Consider the following 19,964-nt stretch of genomic DNA (forward strand, 5'->3'; position numbering starts at 1 on the left):
CACTGTGTACAAGAATGCAGTAACACCGAAATTTATGAACCGCCATACTGGCCCTTACAAAAAAGTCCTATTGGAATCCAATAGGAATCAGTCTGATAGGATTGTCCAATAGTATTTTGAGACAATGTCCTATGAGACAGTCCCATAGTAGTCCAATAGGAATGCGACACCTTTCCTATGAGACTGTCCATGGTAATCCAATAGGAATGCGACACCTGTCCTATGAGACTGTACCATTGTACCATAGGAATGCGACACCTGTCCTATGAGACTGTCCCATAGTAGTCCAATACGAATGCAAAACCTGTCCTATGAGACAGTCCCATAGTCCCATTAGACATGTAGTCCAATAGGAATGCAACACCTGTCCTATGAGACAGTCCCCTAGTAGTCCAATAGGAATGCAACACCTGTCCTACAAGTCTGTTCCATAGTATTCCAATAGGAACATTAAACATGTCCTATTACACAGTCCTATAGTAGTCCAATAATAACACTATACGTCCTATTAGATAGTCCCATGGTAATCCAATTCGAACATTAGAATATTCCATTGAACTCAGCCTGTACATGTGTAGACATTGTAATTGTTGAGAAATGAATTCTGGTCTGGACTAGAATTAAAATGTAAACAATAACAATTTGCATTTCACACAGACAGACGCTAAGAAGACAAGCTATATAGCGGGTGTTTCAATGTTCATTAGGGAGCAAAGAAGAACTTGCAATAGATATACTTATGAACAAAGAAACTTTATTTCTATAATCAGAAAGAATGACAGGAAATTGAAGAGAAGTATAAAATATTATACAAAGCTGTATGTAACAATTATCTAATTAAACGATTATAGCTGAGACTACAGAAGCATATTACACATAGAAATTAAGGTCTGCCTTCGTGAAATTTTTGAGTTACAGCTTTATATAGCTCTTGTTTAAGGTGATTAGTTCATTTGATGCTGCTATGTAATGAATCCAAAAGCTATGAAACAAAATATTCTATTTTCAGTATCATAATTTTAATAATTCAGTAGCCAAATGAGCTCTATCAGCATAGAAAGAATTCAGGTTTCATGATGGCAATACATGAGAAGAAATCATTGAGATATCAACTTCCTGTTTGTTATGTAACAGGGGGTCCAACCCCATTGTTCCGTTGCTCCTTTGTCTCTCATAAATATCAATGCATTTTGACCATATGTATCCAATCACTGACTACATTGCTACCTTGGCTTTAAACTTCACTCCTGTTTATATTCTTTTTGTGGACTGAAATGCCGTAGTCAACAAGCTAGAAGTCACACAATGGGTATACACTGATCATGAGCAGGCAAGTAGACAAAGGACTATTGTAAACCTGGCTATTTCCATAACTATTCAGTCTTCAAAAGGAAAACACTGGCATATAATAATCCGTCCTAACCTAACTTTGCTGTACTGCAGTGATATAAAAGCTGTAAACACCCGGTTATGCTGCCACACAGTCATATTTCAGAACTACAACTGCCTTGTGTCTGTTCTGCAGCAGCCATCTTGTTTTGATGATGCTAGCCCATAATGCACTGCAGCTGCCCAAATGCATCCTTGGCTTAGGTTTTCCAATAGGACAGCCTTATAGGACTTTAGAAAGGTGTACAAAATATTGTTGATCAGACAGAGATAAGATAATGAGGTGATATTGATTCTTATTTATGAATTTGAAGTGCTGGTAGTTGTAATAGTCCTCAGTCTGTGGAAACTCAATGATGTTGTAACTGTGTGTTACCTATATGTATGCACTAGCCAGCATGTAAACTTGATTGCTGGGCCTGTTTATTGATTTATTTTATTGATTTAAGTGTTTGTTTATTTATTTATGTATTTTGCTTTCTTGTATATTTTTTTTCATTTAATTCTAGAAATAGCAAAATGTGACATTTTTATATACAAACCATGTTTCCTTCAGTACTAGTCCAAAGATTAATTGAAAATTAATTTGCAAAATATTTTGCTCTCTGAGAATGGTAAGAATCATTTTGTCATAGCAACAGCAAAAGCTAATGATTCTGACAGAATTGAATAAATCCTATTTGAATGTCATTTACAAAAGGGTTGTCCTGTAGGACATTCAGGGATTGTTTCCATAGGACAAGCATGGTCCCCCAAAGTTCCTATTGGAATTTCATTTACAATTGAATTGTCCAATATGACTTACAATCATCATTCCTATAGGACCAGCCTAGTCCTTCACCATTCCTGTGGTACTCCTACTGGACCACTTTCAATCTCACTTGGGTCATATAGAACTTTTTCGTAAGGGAGAGTTTATCTCAAGAACATGTAAATGGAAATCCACCAGATTTTCACAGATGTTTGTCGAATAGGTTGTCTCTAAAACTGTGTCTCATGGTATTAATATAGGTTTTTAGAGTCGAGTTATAGCTGCTTAATTATACAGCATTGTGTGACTAATTGGTTGATAAACTTTTAATTCAGCACGGTGACAAACAAAGGCTTTTTCAAAATCTGAGACACTGTTTTGTAGCCAGTATTCTGAAGCGCAATTACTCGTTGACACCTAGAAATAGCCCCTTCCACTCTGACTTAAACTTTTTATGTGAGCTTACCCATTTCAATTTCTTAAAACTTTCACTAAAATTTCCATGGAAATTCATCGCCCATTAATTTTCTTGATCAAACAAAAAAATTCATGGAAATAGCATTCAGGTGATATGTATACTTGAGTTGAAATACACAACTCAATGGCAAAATTCACGTTTGAAAAGAATTTGTCGCAAAGGTGGAAAGCTACCTTAATGAGTAAAGCAGCTGGTCATCCTGCAGATATGCAAATGAATTACAGGTACTTTCATTCATAATTCTGATCAAGTTGAAATTTGATTCATTGAATGGTATCTACAATAATGAGACATACAGATTCGGTCACAACAATATGTCTCAAATACGGCTAGTTTTCAGTCGGGTTCGAACCCACAACATACGGCATCAGTCGCCTAGCGGAGAGGCCACAGAGAGAACCGCTCAGCTAAATCCCCACTCTCAAAAAAGAGTGGTTCAATAGCACATTGTTTTGTGCTGTCCCAACACCAAGGCCAGTCAGCCATCAGCAGACATAGCTTTCCACATGCTGTCTAAAAATAGCCATAGTATTCAGAGTTTATTTAGGATATTTACAAATTTATGAAGTAAATGCAACCACACTATCGAAACAGTAGTTCTCATTCTCAGAGATGTGTGACGTTTAAAAATATCACAAGTTTATGACCTTTGCGAGCCTGGAAGATGTGTTTTTGATGACACACAGAGTTTACCTCATTGCAATACTTGTTGACACAATGCTGCTAGCACTGCCGGTTTCAACTCGTCAATCCCAATATCAATGTTTACGTCTTATGGACTTTTTGTTTGTATTGAACATATATCGCCCTTAGATACCTCCAAATTTTGTTACTTGACAGAAACTTTTTTTCTGCTGTCCATCTGTGATCCAAGCCAGTTGAGCTTGAGATCGTAAGAGATATCAGTGTAGGAGGCCCAATGAAGATGCAACAACTGTAACTTTGTCTTGCAATAAAGGCATGCAGGCCTGTTATTCGTACTTGCTCCAGCTGCATAGACATCATACTTGAACAGACTTGTCTGATGTCACTCACTCAGTCAGAACTGGGCAGGAAGCTGCAGACTCAGCTCAGACTCAGACTCAGCACAGCCCAAAGTTTTCACTTTACAATGTCCCCACCACTCTGCTTGACGTTCTGGGTACCTCTGCCACCTGAACTGCCAGATTTGCCTCATATCTTGTTATATGATGACAGCGATAAGTTAATCAAGCTGCAGGATCTTCCAGCATACCTGCCAAGTCCTCACCTACATATGCATGTACATGTTACCTCTTTCTCGCCCGAATACCCCTATACCTGAAACACGTTCCAGATATAAATAATAATGAGTTCAAACAATGAGCTAGGACAGATTCCCCACTGCAGCACCTGGTATAGTAGTTACAGCACAAGTAGTACAGCAAATCTCTTCTGCTGTGTGACGCAGCAGGATTTGTGTTGGGGTTGAAAACAGCAGTTGAAACCACCCTCTACCTGCAGCTGCTAATGGTTAAGCAAGAAAGAACAGACAAACTGTCATTTATCATTCATCATTGATTATTATCGATAATAGGAATTACCGGCTTTTAAGCCAGTAAGGACAGACCTCTTGAATAGTGACAAGGGTTTATTTTTCATGTACCATTTGCAAACAAAGGGACTGACCAAATAAACATCAGAAATATTTTGCATGATAAGAAAGTTGTGGAAAAAGTACCTCCATATATTAAATTTCAAGAACAAATAATGATATAATAACAACATGACAATAATGTTGGAGAGATGATTGTCAGGAAACTGTAAACTGTAGTTTTTGCATGTGTTCAGCCATAGTGCTGGTGTGTTCACTCAGGTTCAATGCCAGTGACAGAATTGTGATTTTTACATTACTAATCAATCTTCAAACCATTTCGAAAAGAAGGGAACGATTTGATTACCCACCATTTTTCTGCCGTAAAATTGATGACTTTGTACTTGTGTCTGACCACAGTGCACGGTAGTGTGCAAAGACATTTGGCTGTATCATATCAGTTAATTGTTATTTACATATTAAGTGAACTTTTGTCAATAGTGTGACAGTGCTGCAGTTAATTTGATGAAATGTGGTACAGATGTTGATCTCTTTGTGCTGTAATACTGTGCAAAGATATTTAGCAGTAAATACCATGCCAATTAATTGCTATTTTTCATGTTTAATGAAATTTCAGTGTGATATGTCTAGAAATACTGCAGCATATCTTACAAAACTCAGAATAGATTTTAATCTCACAGTGTTGTAACGGCATGTAAAGACATATAACATTATCATGTCATTTAACTGCTGATTTGGCTATTTAATGACTTTTCATAGTTAGGAAGATATGCATATACACAAATTCTACATCATATCTGATGAAACGTTGTACAGATGTTAATTATCTGATGAAACGTCGTACAGATGTTAATCTCACAGTGTTGTAATAGCTTGTAAAGACATTGAGAAGTGTCATGTCAATTAAGTAATGCTTTGCATGTTTAATGACTTTCCATAATGAGGGTGATTTGTCCAGAAACTGCATTACTTTTAATGAACCTTCATACAGTTGTTAATCCCATGGTGTTGTAATAGTATTTAAACACATTGAGCGGTTATCATGTCATTTAAGGTAGCTACTCAGGTTCATTGACACTTATTTTCAATACTCGTTTTCACATAGAAGGAGTGGTCACTCACCCGACATGTACATTTTTATCTGCTTAGTCACCGAAGAGTTCAGAAAATTTGTTAGTTTTTCAAAAGCAGTGCGCATACGGTTGTATAACTCAAAAACATGTGTATTTTAGTTTTTTTACTCAAAAAAGTGTAAGTACAAATTTCCAATCGGCTTGGTGATCTGTTTACGGCAATTGACAGCTGGGTACACTGGGCAAAAAACTGTGTCCCGGATTTTGGAAATTCGCTTTTGTTTCACACAATGAGCCTTCAAAATGTCGACTTGACGATTTTTGCATAAATTATCAGCCTTTGTTCAGGTTTGTTGGGATATCTTCACTTCCAGGGCTTTAATCGAAAATCTGAGACATGGTCGTTCAGATATATTCATTTACTGTTAACAGGTGGAAAAATCAGGCTAATCTGTACAGTCGCCTCCGACTTATACTTATTTGAATAATGTACGGACTGCCAAAACGGAACTGTGAAAATCGACGATTTGTGTAAATGACCTATGCGTCACACATTGTTGGCCAAGAAGTGTGACTCGCCCACTATTTTCTGCAAATTTTATTTCACCAGGACTAAGTTGAAATATTTAGCGTCAGTTTTAGGAATTTAGAACATGTTTCGGGATTGCAGATCATTTGAAAATAGAAATAAATTATACACTGAACTGGCAAATGCTTAGTGCCAATAGTGGGTGGTATTTACACAACAAATACAGAGGGGAAATTAGCGATTTAATCCATTTTTCGAACGTTTAACTAGCATATTAACCGTTTACTGTTGTCTCAACGGTTACAATCACGTTATCAGGGTTTACGGTCAAGAGGAAAATGTCAAAACTTTCGTAAAAAAGTCTATCCGATCGAGATCTGTGTGCTGTCGTCGCGCAATCGCATTGGGCATTCACTTCTTCTTGACTCAGTTGTGTACTTCTTGTCTCGCGGTCGGCAATTTAATTGTGCATGTTCTTTGTGAAAATGATTGATCTCAAGATGAGACGAATACATGTAACTCTTGACAACATAAAATGTCTGTTGTATTTTCTTAGCTTTTGCACCGCGCTGTAAACTTGTTGCCCTTCGTTACGACGGGAGAGATTGACTCATGTTATTTTTTCAAACTTTATTTATATGTGTTCTTGTACCTATTTTATTGAAACTAATAATCATGCTGTAGCGTAGAAAGTGCAGGCTGTCATCAACAGTGTGTTCCAAGAGACATATCTACTAGTCTACAGTGGAGTCACTCAACGTGCGCAATACCAGCGCACACATAATTATTTTGGAGATTTTTGTCGTGTAATCAAACTTTTGATGAGTGACCTCATATAGCAAAAATTGCTAGTTTTGGCACTTCTAGAAGTTGAGCCGGGTTTGTTTTACGTTCAGTGTTGAGGTCAAGCTAGCAGCTGTGGAATCTGCGGGTTCAGGAAACACAAGAATCATTTGTGAACTCTCGCAATCCACGTTTGACGTAATTTAATTTTTGGGTTATATTTAAAGAAAGAAAAGGCATGAAACAAAAAATATGTGCATTTCATTTTGGAAAATTAGCATATCGGTGAACTTGCTCTTGTGAATCTGCATAATGTGTGTATGAATTCATGCACTCGCTTGGGAAACTCCTTGACATAAATGTCGCATGTTGACAGGTACGGTGTTGCTCAAAGTTTCTGTAATCGACAGACACGAAAGGATGCACGATAGAAAGATGAAACTGAGTTTAAAAATATAAAAGAACAAGATACTAACACCAAGCATGTACAGCAAGAGAGATAAAATTATCGCACCTAAGAGAAGTTTAATCTCGCCCACGCAAATTTTAGGACTCGGGTATATAATCACCGTAGCCTACTATGTTTGAAAAGCAGCGTGTCAAATACTTTCATTGTTGTTGAACTGAGCATGTCTCCGTTAACGACTACGTCCTTGGCCAAATTTGACTCTTCACTACGTTCTTGATCGTTGTTGCAGTGCAGTACGAGCCAAAGTTAGACTCTTTTACATTTAAATCGATCTTTGCGCATGTTGCCGTCTTTTTCACATTCGCTTTTGTGGACCTCGCTTGCTGTTTTGATGGTACTGAGTGCGAGCGCCGGCTTTGGTCTGCTGGACGTGTTTGCTGTACTGATACCTGTGGAGTTCAGAACGCTGAGCATAACATTGAAGATAGCGCTTGCGCACTATACTGCCAAGTCTACACACAATCTTTGCATGTTTATCAAAGATATCGTGGTCGGTAATCCGCGACCATTAAGACAAAAGGGAAATAATGGCACGCGATGTAGCTGATAGTTTGCCATTTTAGTAATATTTCAGGAATTTCCCGGTACGATGTGACCCAACACTTTTCCCCAAGAGAAAGGCCACGTGTCAGTAGTTCGAAATTTGAAATAAAAAAAGTGCTTAAATTGACCTTTTAACCTGAGTCGCAATCATTAAATGCTGGTTAGCATATTTTAATGATAAATTTCATAATGAGGGTAATATGCCCAGATGTACTGCATCAAATTTGATGAAACATGATAAGGTGATGATCTCATAGTGTTTGATAGTGTGCAAAACTTTTATCCCAGTTATGTCACTTAATTGCTAATTTTTTTATAAATGATTGTTTTCATAATAAGGCTGATATGTTAAGGAACACCATCAAATTTGGTTAAATGTAGAACAGAATAATAGTTCACATTGTTTTAATAGAGTATAAGGATAATTATGCTAATAATTTCAATTTGCATATTTAATGAAAATTCCTTATTACTGTGATATGTCAAGAAATGGTGCCTCAAATTTGTTGACATTTGGTATAGATGTTGATCTTTCAGTAAATTGCTAATTTGCATAATTTGTAAGCTTTTGTAATTAGAGTGATATATCCAGAATTATTGTTATAGTAGCAAATTTGAAGAAACTCTACTGGTATACAGAAGTTGGTCTTGCAGAACTATAATAGAACTGCAAGGACATTTAGCAGCCTTGTTTTAATCAATATTTAATTTGCATATTTAACAGATATTTGAACTTAGGTTGAACATCAAGAAGTGCTGCATTAAATTTCTGATTATCTCAGTATTGTATTAGGATGCAAAAACTTGTACACCCTATTATGTAGGTCATTTCCCCCCATACTCATGACCTGAGTTTAATTAGTCTCGAACATTCTCAAGATCACTGTCCTTCGTGACCTTGAATTCAATTAATCATGTTTGGAATGTTCTGGAAATTTAATTAGTCATGTAAAGGAGATAATTTTAGAGCAGTAATTATCATATTTATAAAAGTTCTAGATTGTTCTTATATGCTCTTATATAACCATTTGAGTATAAATGGGGGACGGCACACATTTCAAGGCAGACATTTTGGGATCATGTCTTTCGCATATTACTTCAAGTCTTTGGAAACTCCAGCAGTATTAATTTCAAGACTTTTCAAGACCTTCACTGCTACGGTGGATTTATTCTGTTGACTTTGTGCAACCTCAAGCCTGCATGCAAGTCAAAGGACTACATCTGTCTGCCTCAGTGTCTGATATCTTTTATGATTTTTAGCTCACATGTTCAATCAATCAATCAATCAATCAGCAAAAGTTTATATAGTGCCAATATCCAAAACAGAAGTTTTGCTCTGTGACGCTCAATGGTTAAGCCACACTGTATGCTCTAGTGAACATGTGAGTTTTCAGCTTTCTTTTGAAAGTTTCTAAGTTTGTAGATTCTCTGATGTCAAGTGGTAGTTCATTGCCTAGTTTAGGGCCAGCGTGAGAGAAGGCACGGCCACCATAAGTTATGTTTTTGTAGGTTGTGCAAGTTAAAAGCTTCTTGGTAAATGAGCGCAGTGTGCATGTGGGAATATAAGGCTTGAGTAGATCACTGATCACATGTTCACACACGAAAGCTTATGTTGAAGCGATATCTGCCTGTTGGCATGATATCTCAAGAATCGCTTGTGTCCCATGTCTTTCTCCACCTACATACATAAGATACAATAATGCAGCTCATACTTGGTTTCTGTGTAATCGAGTTTATACGCCAAAGCCCTGTCAATCATATTCAGAGTTAAGTTCATACCTGCAATGTGTGGTACATTGCATCTGCATACTATATTTTATCTGAACGATGACTTTAATTAAGTAATGTCCTACATATTTTGCATGTTCCCATTGTGAGCTCCAAAGGAAGTTGCTGCCGCTTAGCCCCATATTACATCCTTGTGATGTAATAATATGAAGACTTTGAGTAGATTTTCAATATGCAGATGTTAAATTTAATCTTTGTTGTCAGCGACACAGAGCTTATAAGATTGGATGATTGTCCATTATAGTCTGTTGATTGTTTGACTGTTATCTGTCAACAATTGGCTTCTTCATAGAAAATGATTTCAGATAGTTTAAAAAAATCGTACGCAGGTTCTTGGGGGTAATATATGTCAGATTTGTTAAAATTGTGAAGAAATATACAACATTGTATTTTATTGGCAATTTTTGCTATATTTGCAGAACCTTTTTCTCCAAAAGTTCTGGCATGATAACTTTTCATGAACGGTTCTAGATTCTTTTACCTTGTGACGAAATCTGCATTTTTTTTTCAAAACAAGAAATTGTGTATGATTAAAATGTGGTACAATAAACATATCATATCAATGATTCATACATACATTTAGTCAATTTGAAAATTACCGTCTAATCTGTCAACTGTTGTTATTCACATGCAGTCATCACAAATTATATGGTTGTCATATACATTATGCATCAATTCTCGACCCATCTTACGGATGGGTATGATTGCGATTATTTTTCTGGATTGTTAAGCCCATCTGTATCACAATTAATGAACAGGACTCTGCCCTCTTTGAGGACTGGTAGTCAAAGTACCCATTAATAAGTGGTGACTTTGACGATGGCTTGATTCTGAATTTTGTTAAAAAATGATTTATTGCACATCAAAAAGGGACACTTGCATTGTCTTTTTAAATTAAACTTTAAACCACCTCTTTTCAAAATATATTACTTATTTATTGACACAGATGAAGAAGAAACTGATCCAAGGAAGAGGTACACAGTCTCATCAAAAAATCAGCAAGAAAAAGAAATTAGGTAAATGTCTTTCTTACATATCTAAATGAAGTCAAATTGCAGAGAAAGGGCTCTGATGCCTCAAGCAATCACCAATTTGTGCCGGCCACAGTATGATGGTCTCAAACCAATTGTCTCTGACACTAACACAACAAGATCAACATTATGTGAATCAAATAAGTCATTTTCACTTACACTTAGGGGTATGAATGCTGCAATACTTTGCAGTTCTCATGATTCAATCTGGTTGTGCATGACTACCGAGTGATGATCACTGCCAATATCTGTCAATGACATTTACAGCCTTTTCAACCGTTGAGACGCTGACCTTCATTTAACAAATCAACCTGTTGGTAAGACAATTCAGTAAGCTGTCCAGACCGCAATAATCATGGCACATCTAGAGATAACTGTTCCTGCCGATAAACCCAGGGTACACCTTGACCTGTAATTGTTCGGCCCCTTGTTCAGCCATTTGTTCTGCCACTTAGTTGGCTGCAACATTTAGCAGCACACTATTAATTAATCTAATCATTTTGATTTTTGTAGGCCCTTGCTAAAAGTTCAAACATTTCCTCAATGGCGAACACTCAATGTCGTTTCAATGTCACTATTTAACTGGGACTTTCCCTCATAAGTTTTTCCACACAACCCTTGCAGGAGGTAACATACTGACTGCCACTAACCATTATACCCAGAGGTGCTGTAAATGGAGGTACTGCAAACACCTCATTCATATCTTGTAAATACGCAGTCCATATCACGACATTTCAGACTATGAGCTTAAATCAGTTAATCAGTGAAACAAAAAGTTGTTTTCATGTCAAAAAGGTGTGTACTTGATATGTTATGGTTCTGATTATATAATAAATGTGAATATTTGGATTTATGTTCCATGATTCCCGTGGCATGATTCAAGTTTGCTGTAAATACACCCTTGGGTCCATGGAAATGACTCCTGACCGGAGCACAATTGATACACTGCCTAAGCACTGCCTGCATACAAATTCACAGCTAAATTCAAGAGTAATATTAAATGAATGCATTTGCAAAATAAATCAATGATATTGAACTTCAAAATTGAAAGTCTAAATAAAGATATTTCTCATTTCTGAGAGTATTTTCCTTTTGAACTGCTAAGAGATTAGATTTCTGATACGTTTTACAAGCTTGGCTGAACAAGGTTTCTGCATTTAAATCACCAGCATGCTGTTGTCTATTGCTCTGATTGTGATTTCAGCTTTATATAGCTGAATTAATGCACAGAACATCAGATACTCTTTTACTACTGCTTGAAATTCAGACAAATCTTATTGTCCCATGTGCGACTGTTGTTGCTGCTGGTAGTCTAAGCCATGACTTTTAGTAAAAGCAGCACTACCAAGTTTTGTCCCAATCATTCTTGGAGAAAATGCAGACAAATATTTATTTTTGCATATCAATGAGAGAAGAAATGACGTCATTCGTGATCCTCGCTATTTTCTCACATTATTGGTTTGGCTTATTAAATATTTGGTTTGGCCATTTATTTTTTCAGGGTTTGTACGCTCCTAAAAAGTCCTGGAAAGTCCTGGAATTTAAAACCACTCCTGGAAACTCCTGGAAAATTAAAATTTACTCCTGGAAACTCCTGGAAAATCGCTAGTTATGATCGCAATGGTCAAGAACGGCCAGATTGTTCCAGATCATAAAAGCAAACGTCAAACAGTGTAATTGTTGAACATCAAACATTATAAAATGCGAAAAGATGTTTGCGACAGGTGGGGGAGCCCTCCTGAGACAAAATTGGGAAAGCATAGTAGTGTTTCTTACAATGTCATAAAGGGGTACTCTTGCATTAGCGTGGGCGAGACCATGTTGTGTATTCCATTATCCACGGTTTTGCATGCAAATACAGTGACGTTGAAGTAGGCATGAGTTGCTTGTAGAGGGACAATGCTGAAATTTAAAGCTTGTACGGGTCATCATTCACAGTAATGCCTCCTGATAAGTGTTTATTCAGTGATCTTCGGTTGGAACAGCCCAAGCACATAGGATGGCTGGAGTGGGCACAAGATAAATTCATGACAAGATGCAAACTTTGTTAAAAGAAATTCGATGTATCAAAAAGTCTAGCCCTGCATACAAAGCTCTGTGTTTCAGTGGCTCGCCATTCGTTACATTCATGTGAGATATTGCTGGCCTTTGAGCGGTTGACTGCATCGCCTGCAAGCTAATGGTTTTGGACGTCATGAGAACTTTTTTTCAGTCTGTGAGCGGTTGAATGATTCGGGTAGGCATAGATTGGAATCAAGTTGATTTCGGCCGAAAGTAGTGAGAGAAGTAGTTTTTCGTTTGTGATCTAAATTGGGACCGCATGTATATTCCACTTAGTAGGGTTGTAGTGGTAGGCCGTATAATGCCGGGAACACACAGCATTGTACGAAGGGCTATGAAAAGTCATGCTAAAGGAGCAAAACATCCAGCTCTGGTAGGAAAAACAACAGGAGTAAGTAAATAAAAAAATAACCATTCTTCATCAAATGTAAAGTCATTGACGAATTCTAAGCCTTCCCCGAGTTAATCTTTCTCGACGCCACACTCACATCTCTCTGTCGTCAGCGATGTCATTCGAGGTGTCGTCACCACCAAAACCTGTCAACTCATGATTGACTGCATTTGTCAGCAAAATGATGTCTTACGGGCTGAAGTTTTGCGGACAATAAAAACATATTTGAAACAATTAGTGTATGATCCTTATTAGAATTGGAAGCTTTATCATGCAAACATTCCTGAAAGTGGCATTTTTAACCACATATACTCCTGGACAAAGGCAAAAAACTCATGGAAAGTCCTAGAGTTTTGATTTACTTGAAGTGTATGAACCCTGTTTTTAGGTCTTCTTGCCAAATTTGCTAGAAGATTTCGAAAACCAGGGGAAACACTGTTATGAGCGTCGCCGTCTTGAAAAATCCATTGCTATCGGCAATAGCAATAGCACAGCGAATGATGAGAAACCCATTGGCCCCATAGTGGTAAACGTTGTAGCACACAATTCAGCATAGGAATAGGTTGTTATTTGGTTAAAAACGCCTCCAACCACAAGCATGATGCAGTTAAGGTGTCAGTTTATAATGTTAGCAATATTAACTAGTAGTAGTATTACCATGTGAATGTATTGATCTATGGTGTACATGGCCTAGTCAAGATTACTAGTCATTCCACGCATCCACAATCCTTTCCGTTGTCTTAGTAACTAGTGTAAATGGAGATTTCTATGTATACCACAGACCTAACAATTTTAGTTTCAAATATCAAGGTTTACTAATACCTGTGTTGTAGGCCTAAAACACCTTATGACAGTTTGATCATTAAACAGTTGAAAGTCCAGGTGTAACAAATTAATTTCACATAGACTTAAGAAGACACCAAAATTTGCCATGGCATGATTTGAGAATTGACAACTAACATCTCATCAGAAAACTAGGATAGCAAGTCGTTCATTGTATAGCACCGGTAGTGTATCATGGCGACTTTGACACCATCGAATAACATGAAAGTCTAATTTCTGACAACAAATTCTCAAAGAACATGAGTAAATGCAACAGCTCCAGTGAATGCCCCATAGTGTCATATTAACATAAATATTGGCTTGCTAAAAATACTGTATTAGTTAGTTGTGATCTGCTTGATTATCTAAAACATACAGGTGAATTTTCATTACCTGATACTCTTTAAAGCAATAAAGTGCATTTGACATTTATGATACCAGCTACAGTGTTACACTATGTTACCATGGTAATTTGCCTCCATATATATCTTTAACTAATGGCATTATTTTTCCGAATTACCCATTAGCATGTTCAAATTGTAGTCAATTAATGTGCTTAGTAGAGTGCTAATGTCTACATGTCAGGTCGGGTCTTGATTAGGGCCAATGCGTGAGAAACAGTTGCATTGTACCATACATGACCATTATGCGATTACTGTATGACCTACTATCGAGACATTGGATTGGTTTTGGTCACCAACATATTTACATTGTATTGTTTTGTTGTTCACTTGCATTACATATAAATTTGTACCTGTAGAAAGCGATGAAGAAGGAATGTCTCCCACACCATCCCCTTCAAAAACATCTGAATCCAGTGATTTTGAATCATCTCCAAAGTCCCGTGAGTATTAAAATATGGTATTAGTACCAGTATACCCATAAAGCTATGACAGCATCTGTTTGTAAATTGTAACTCACAATACATGTCCATTCATGAACAAAGCTATGGTAACATATAATGCAGGAATATAAGCTATCCCTTGAAGGATGCAAGATGACTCACATGTATGGATACCTGGTATGTCAATCCAACATATCAGTCACATAGCAGAAATGAGAGTACAATGTAATCATGAATTATTCTTTGGTAAAGTATTATGAACTGTTTTTTTTCTACTGGTTTATCAATCATACACAGGAAACTTATAAAAATGTCACATATTTATAGTAATATTTCTTTTTCTGCTCAAGCATTCGTAAAAGAAACTTTAAACTGTTCACCTAAAAAAATTCAGTTTAATTATCCAAGCTCAACATGCAAAGTTTGTTTTTCATGAAAAATGTACAATTTACCAATATTTCAGTGAAATTCAAAATGCAAACTTGCCCATGTTTCCTCTATACAAAAAAAATAAATTTGATTTTCACAAAAAGAATTTTAGAAAAAAAACTGATATATATTGACAACGACTGCAAAAAATTTGATGCGATTCGCTACAAATGTTGATTACGCCAAGATATATCAGCTTAGAAAGAAGGGGTGACGTGAAAGATAATTACTAATTTGCATGTTTAATGAAATTTCCTAATTAGGAGTATATATCTGAATTTAATCTATCAAAATTGACGAAACTTGGTATGCATATTGAAGATACAATGATTTAACCTTATTAAAAGTCCTTAAGCATTTTTACTTCATCCAATCCTAATTTGCATATTTAATGAATTTTTGAAATTAAGGATATATATTTGAAGTTACATGACCAAAATTGATGAAACTTGCTATGTACATTAAAGATACTATGATAGAACATTATGTAATGTCATTCAGCATTTTTACATCAGCCAACTCCTAATTTGCATATTTTATGAACTTTCCTAATTAGGGTATTTATCTGAATTGACGGGACCAAAGTTGATGAAACTGGCTATGTACATTAAAGATAATATGATAGAACATTATTGAAAGTCACTAAGCATTTGAGCATTAGCCAATTCCTTATTTGCATGTTTAATGAACTTTCGTAATCAGGGATATTTATCTGTATTGACTAAACCAAAGTTGACAAAACTTGCTATGTACATTAAAGATGCTACGATAAGACATTATTGAAAGTCATTAAGCATTTTTACTTCATCCGGCTCCTAATTTGCATATTTAATGAATTTTTGAAATCGGGGATATATATTTGGATTTACATGACCAAAATTGATGGTACTTGCCATGTACATTAAAGATACTATTTTGTAGGCTAACATTATGGAAAGGCATAAAGCATTTTTGCCCCAGCCAATTCCTAATATGTGTATTTAATTAACTTTCCTAATTAGGGATGTATACTTGGATTTATTTGATCAAAGTTGGCATAACATGCTATGTACATTGATGATTATACCAGGTTATACCAATATTTGAAGTCATTTCGCACTTAAGTTTTCATGTCAGCTAATTTATAGTTTGCATATCTAATGAGCTTTCAAAGTTTGGAATATATAGTTTGAAGGACTTGAACAAAGGCAATTACACTTGCTATATAAAGTGGTGATACAATGATAGCAGTCAAAGAAATTAATTATTTTTATTTCAGCTAATTACATATTTGAATACTTAATGACCTATTGAGTTAATCTGTGGTGAATATTGTTTATTATGTTGATCATAATACTTTCAATGAAGTTGCAAACATGTGGCAAAGGTTCAAATTTACACATAACTGCAATATATAATGAAACACGTGAGCATTTACAGTTCATATCTGGTTTATCTTGAACAGATATGCACATCGCTGAACATTTATCACTGTATAAAGTTGGCCATTGTAGTAATACCCTTAACTGTACATGTATCGGCCACTGATAGAGGGTCATAGTGTTGATAACCTTTTATGATTTTGATATACAAGAAAGGTTTTTTCCAAAACCATAGCCTTTTCTTTCCTTTCCATGTCTTTATAATGTCACCTGTCAGCACATTCACATGAGAAAATACGACAAACCAGATTAATTTTTTGGCAAAAGGTTAATATCTTCAAACATTTTGCTTACACCTCATGTCATTAAATTCTGTATTCTTCCCTAATCAAAGTTTGCATATGAGTGTCTACTGTTCTGCAGGATTGCGTCAATTACACCTGCTATTGCAAAGCATCTTAAGGTATGGAAATCGATCCCAGGGCCTAGGAGTGGCACATGTAAAACAGTGTGTATCTTTGCGTCAGAGGCGGAATAAATCTATTTATCCAGGAAATCTTAATCCCGACTGCTATGTTTGTACGCACATAGAGCCAGTCGACGTTAGGGACACAAAAAACAACACGAGGAACAAACAGGCAGTGGTTTTGAACAAAATCAATGTACCCGGTACTTCACCGATGTCTGTAACTCAGTACATGAAAATATTCGTAGCTTGACGCACTTTGAACATAGCTCGTAACAAGTGAGAGCGGAAAGCCCACAGAACTACGTGTACAACTATAACAGCCACTCATGTAGTTGGCGCTCAGTGAAGATTTTTCGATCAACAACTTTGACGGATGATGGACTGACCTTTTCTACCGCAATTGTTATCTCCCTCGATTCAGCACAAAATTTTCGTATGGACTATTGATGCGGTGTTTACAGTTGTTACGTAGTGGTAAATCCTAGTCGTATTTACGAGTGCTGCGTAAACAGTCACTGAATAAATTTTGCACGCATTTACGAGCACTGGATATTACTACCGTTTTTAATCGAAAACCGTCCGTATACGCACATGACAGTTGTGACAAAAACAACACAAAAAATCTGGCGTACATTGTTACTGCATTACTTTGACCAAAAAATCACCCAAATGCCGAACGGTGATCATACAGAACTCTGCTGCAGGTTTCTGGACTAAACGACCCCAAACCGACCGGGTCCCAGTCAACTGTGCCGGGCTCGACGTCTACTCTATCAGCGTCAATTCAAACTTTCACTCCAGAAAACTTTACCCCACAAACTGGGAATATACTAAATTTACCTTGAAAAAATTCAAACTTTGTATCGTATTGAAAAAATCTTACCGGGCCACGGAGCAAATTAAAAACCAACAAACCCCAACAGAAACAGTTGAATGATCATTAGTGTGCAAGGTCGCTGTATTATATGTCAGGGTGAAAAAATCTAGCTTTGAAATTTCTGGACGGTACAAACGGCGGGGCAGAATTAGACAAGATTACGACCAATGTGTTACCGCCGATGGTACATAACTTACTGTTGATAGCAGGTAGTTTCGGTGTCCAGTGAGAACACGATTCCGAATATATCACGGCTGTTGATTTGAGCTGCCTCCGATCGAAAATTTTCAACACAAAGACATGATGTCAATAATTTTGCGAGATTATAAGTACCCGCTGTCTTCTCGCCAAATAGCTGCGATCAAGATCATTATGATAGAAGCAATTGACCGCCGAACACCTGCTTGCTGATCTTATACACAACGTGTAAAAATTGATTATTCCTGCTGAGAATACGACAGCAATATTGCAATGTGAATTTCTTACTATCTTCCTCGCAATGGTTTTGCATCTGAGTTTATTTTATTACGGTCACTGGACCATTTCTGACGATTTTTACTAACAAAGAATCAGTTGACACTCATCGTGGGAACACATTGCAAAGACGTTCACAAAATTTCATCACATTCATCACATTACCGTAATCCCCGTTTCAAAGACGTAGGAAATGTATAATGATTTGTTTATCTTGAAAATTCCCGAACTGAAGCCTCTAAATACAAAATGATTTTCTTCTGAACAACTTCCCGACAACTTAACAATCACACTCTGGTCATCACATGACGGTTGTAACCGTACATGTGCTGCTGCCAATGGAGAATCAAAGACTTCAAATCAACAGTCAAAACGTACGGAAAAATATCAATATCCAAGCAATGTAAACAATAATTTTGATAAGGTCAATTTATTGTATATTGTAAAAAATCTCCAGACCACTCGGAACAGCGTAAGATTATGACCTCACTCATTCGAATACTACACTCACACGGTAGGGTAAAAATATGGGAACTCAGATCGTTATATACTGCTTCCGTCAAACGAGTCCGCTTATCTAAAGACAGTAAAAATGGTAAAAAAGACGGTAAAATGACCATAATTATTATTGCTTGTCTCTGTAAATTTTGCCGACTATTCGTTAGTAGTTGTCGAATTTCTTGAGTTTGTCCGAAAACTATTTCAGTGAATGACGTAAGTTTCAAGACACCCGAGTGCGAACGCAATATCGATATGGAGATAGCAAAATCAGTCACAGACAATCGAGGAAGAACATAAGATCTATTAATCTGCGATTTAATTCATCCTAGGTTACCATGAAAGTAAAAAAGGTAATGTTGTGCCCTGGTTGGGAAAGAAAAGTTGATTAAGTTTTCAAAAAAACGTCAGCTAATACTCGAACAATTTAGTAAAAAACTAGCTCAGAAAAACGTATAGAGAAGACGACATCACTGATCACGGCGATCTTCAGATCTTTTATCATGTTTCAGTCTGAACGGTCAACATTTGATGCTATAATCTATGTCAAGTGTATCTTTTTGTTCAAATCCGACAGAGATGAATCAATCACGATTTAGTTTCATCGCCCCGACCCGACAGGAAATACATGGGCACCTGTATACATGTAATCGTGGCATAAACGTATCCAATGCCCGTCCACTGCATGAGCCATTGACTAACCGTGCATCGCGAGCAAACGACGGTTTTGGACGTCACGAGAGCATTTTTTTTCGCAATCTGTGAGCGGTTGAGTGGTTTGGGTAGGCTGCATACATGTAGATCGGAATCGAGTTGATTTCGGCGGAAAACAGTTAGAAAGTAGTTTTTCGTGCTCCGTCCAAATTGGATCCGCATGTTGCCGGTTTTGTCCATGGTAATCAGCAGAGCTGTGGTGGGAGGCCCGTATAACGCCGGGAATACACGTCATCGTACGCAGGGCTATGCCACAACATACTTCCAAAGGCGATCTATCGTAAAATATCGTACTGCAGGTCAACATATACACATCACCCATTCATAGGCCTACAGGTACACATATCAACGAACAAAAAGGAGAGGCAATCTGCTTGAAACCATGAAGTAGTCCGTTTGTGTCTGAATTCATTGAGGCGCGTGTTCAGTAACCGTTGGTCAAGTTTTTTCGTTCAGTAGTAAGAATCGTTTATTCATTGTTGACATCGTAATCGATCCGATGTACACACCAAATGTTTGATCGTTTGCACCTTTGCGCGTCCCCTCGTGATTGGCAGCTGTTTGAATGCTTTCATCTATTGTTTGTTGGACGCTTCGAACACAGCATCGAAGCAGTT

General features: G+C 36.9%; 1 long non-coding RNA gene across 1 annotated transcript in view; it reads left to right on the forward strand.

Annotated features, from left to right (window-relative positions):
• The window catches only part of LOC139127663 (uncharacterized), a 155,244-nt gene extending 144,856 nt beyond the window's left edge, over nucleotides 1-10,388 (forward strand). Inside the window, exon 6 of the long non-coding RNA XR_011551072.1 lies at nucleotides 10,323-10,388. This is a non-coding gene — a long non-coding RNA (uncharacterized lncRNA). The remainder of the gene's footprint in view (nucleotides 1-10,322) is intronic.
• Nucleotides 10,389-19,964: the final 9,576 nt, after the last annotated feature.

This window comes from Ptychodera flava, unplaced genomic scaffold (assembly GCF_041260155.1).
Source record: "Ptychodera flava strain L36383 unplaced genomic scaffold, AS_Pfla_20210202 Scaffold_34__1_contigs__length_2629520_pilon, whole genome shotgun sequence".
Lineage (NCBI taxonomy): Eukaryota > Metazoa > Hemichordata > Enteropneusta > Ptychoderidae > Ptychodera > Ptychodera flava.